Genomic DNA, 3,417 nt, shown 5'->3' on the forward strand with positions numbered 1-3,417 from the left:
TTTCAGAAGTATATTTGAATGTGATTGAATAATTACTTGCTTGGTTAGATGGTTGGTGAATTTTATGATCTAGCATTATTATGTCTACTTTAAGTATATTAAAGACAAAGGAAGACAAGGAGAGGTAGAACAGTGGCTGCATAACATACATACGCTGCGAGATACCTGTCACATAAGAGGTGTTTAGTAAATATTTGTTGAACTATTGGAATTAATGTGATTTGGAATTAAAATCACCTAAAATTAAAGATTCATAATATCCAGAGTCATTGAGATTATAGAGAAATGGGCATGATATGCTACTCTGAGATTTTTGAAAGTCAATTTGGCAATAGCCCCCCCAAATTTAAATATGTATTTCCTTTGGCCCAGACAGTCTCGTGTCTATCCTAGGGAATACCTTTGTGCCCATGAAATGTATATATAATGATGTGCAAATTTAGCACTGCTTTCAATTGTGAAAATTACAAACCTAAATGTTGATAAATGCTGGAATTATTGAATACATTATAAGTCACCTATTTCATTGGACCCTGTATAAGAGTTAAAAGGCGTGAAGGAAAGCAATACATATTGAATGAAAGATCTCCAATATGTGATAAGTGAAAAAATGGTAACAGAAAAACGGGTAGAATTATCCATTTTATTTATGGGGCTCAAAACTACATTTGTAGGAGGTATGTAGTAGAAAAAAGTCTGAAAAGTTACACACCAGACAGTCATCAATGGTTACCTCTGGCAAGTGAAGAGGGCTAGGGGAAGAGGACCAAGGGGAACTTCTACTTTGTACACTATACAGTGTGTATTATTTGGATTATCCACAAGTAGTATGTATGAACATTTACTTATGAGATCAAAACAGAAAAAAGAAGCTTGTTCAACAAATGTATTTAGCTCTTTGATATGGATAATAGATAATAGAATAATAAGAATAATAGATGCGTAATTCTTTATTTTCAAGTTTATTTATTCTGAAAGAGAGAGAGAGAGTTAGGGGGAGGGGCAGACAGAGAGGGAGAGAGAGAATCCCAAGTGGGCTCCATGCTGTCAGTGCAAAGCCTGATGCCAGGGCTCAATCCCACGAACCATGAGATCATGACCTGAGCTGAAATCAAGAGTTGGATGCTCAAATGACTGAGCCACCCAGGCACATGCCAAAGCATAGAGTCAGGGCAGCACAAACGCTACAGAATTCTTGAGTGAGGAAGATACCAACTATGCCATTAACTCACGAACATGGTCAAACTCAGTGGGAAACCAATACAGGTGAACAAGGCTCACAAGAACCTGGATTTTGGGGCTAACATTTTCATTGGCAATTTGGACCCAGAGATTTGTGAGAAGCTGCTTTATGATAACTTCTAGCACCTTTGGAGTGATCTTGCAAACCCCTAAGATTATGTGGGATGCTGACACAGGCAACTCGGAAGATTATGTATGCCATTATTAGTTTTGCTTCATTTGATGCTTTGGATGCAGCTGTTGAGGCCATGAAGGGCAGTATCTCTGTAACCACCCTATCACTGTGTTCTATGGCTTCAAAAAGGACTCCAAGTGTAAGCACTGTAGCTCAGTATCCAAACAACGTCTGGCAACCCAGAACCCACTTTCCCAGGCTGACTGCCTTCATCAGCTGTTGGCAGATGCATCCCACTCCCCTCGCCCCCCCCACCCCCCATTCTGTGGTATCATCACTGGGGCCTGGGCTTCCTCCACCCTTCCTCAGTCCCTCCCACCCCCATTGCTGCCCCCTGGAGCCCTTCCACCTGGGATACCCCCAACCATACCCTCACCACCTATGCTTCCTGGGGCTGGAGGACAAGGCCCACAATCAGCAAGAAGCCCAGAGGCCGGACATCCTGGATACAGACACTCCTATCCTCACCCATTTCCACCAGGTGGGATGCCTCATCTAGGGATGTCTCAGATGCAACTGGCCCACCATACTCTCATGGCTTAGAATAACCCCCATGCTGGGCCCCAGGCTCTGGGAGGCAGCCACCACCCGACTGTCCCCTGGAATGCCTCATCCAGAACCTCCTCCAATGGACATGTCCCTCCAGTGATCTCTGTTTGGATCTCCCATGGATCACCCGGGTCTTTGCCTCCACATGGATACACTGGGCCTCCTCCACTCATGCCCCCTCGTGGATATGCTGGGCTGCCAAGACCCCCACGCATGGCTACCAGTGGGGGCCCCTCCCTCCACCCAGACCCACCTCCCGGCCTCCAGTTCCCCTCATGGCCCACTTCCAGGTCATTTTCCTCAGTAATTTCTCATTCTCTTGCCTCCTCTATGGTCCCAATAGCTTTCTCAATTCCTTGGACCAATCAGAATTGCTGTAACTTACTAGGGCTAAGGCACTAATTCCTCTCAGGACGTTTTTTAGTGTAACTTTTTTTCATAAGAGGTTTTCTTTTATTTTTTTCTGTGTTGCTCCTAAATGTTTTGCAAATGCACAGAGAAAATAAAACTAAACTCCTTGTTTAAAAAAGACAAGTAAGTACTGGGGCATCTGGGTGGCTCTGTTGCTTAAGAGTCTACCTCTTTTTCTTTTTTTTTTTCTAATGTGCATTTATTTTTGAGAGAGAGACAGAGACAGAGCATGAGTGGGGGAGGGGAATAGAGAGGGAGATAAAGAATCTGAAGCAGGCTCCAGGCTATGAGCTGTCAGCACAGAGCCTGATGCAGGGCTTGAACTCACCAACTGTGAGATCATGACCTGAGCCAAAGTCAGATGCTTAACTGACTGAGCTACCCAGGTGCCCCAAATATTTAACTCTTGATTTTGGCTCAGGTCATGATCTCATGAGTTCAAGTCCTGCTTCGAGCTCTGTGCTGACAATGCGGAGCCTGCTTGGGATTCTCTCTCCCTCTCTCTATGCCCCTCCCTGCTCTTGCTGTCTCTGTCTGTCTCTGTCTCTCTCTCTCTCTCAAAATAAATAAATAAATAAATAAATAAATAAATAAATAACTTAAAAAAAATACTTCATAGTCATTCAATTACAATAATCTCAGCAAAAGTCCAGAATGACATTGGTGTTTTTTTTTTTAAATGTTTATTTATTTATTTTTGAGAGGGAGAGAGAGAGCAAGCATGCAAGTTGGGGGGAGGGGCAGAGAGAGAGAGGGAGAGATAGAATCCCAAGCAGGCTCCACGCTGTCAGCACAGAGCCCTGATGTGGGGCTCGAACCCACAAACCGTGAGATCATGACCTGAGCCGAAATCGAGAGGGCACTTAACCGACTGAACCACCCAGGCACCCCTAGGTGTATTTTTTTAAGAAAACAAATTTCAAGTCAGCAAATTCAGGCATATGCCACTGTGATGGGTGTCAGGTCTAAAAGAGAAATGAGAAGATAAAAATGTGGAGAAAGTAAGACCACCCTAAAGCAGGTGCTCCCTCAGCACCAGC

At 43.9% G+C, this 3,417-nt stretch overlaps 1 pseudogene; it reads left to right on the top strand.

The window, feature by feature from the left end:
• The first annotated feature begins 610 nt into the window (after nt 1-610).
• On the top strand, nt 611-2,505 carry LOC121013547 (splicing factor 3B subunit 4-like; annotated as a pseudogene).
• Nucleotides 2,506-3,417: the final 912 nt, after the last annotated feature.

Source organism: Herpailurus yagouaroundi, unplaced genomic scaffold (assembly GCF_014898765.1).
Source record: "Herpailurus yagouaroundi ecotype Mexico unplaced genomic scaffold, PumYag 199, whole genome shotgun sequence".
Classification (NCBI taxonomy): Eukaryota; Metazoa; Chordata; class Mammalia; order Carnivora; family Felidae; genus Herpailurus; species Herpailurus yagouaroundi.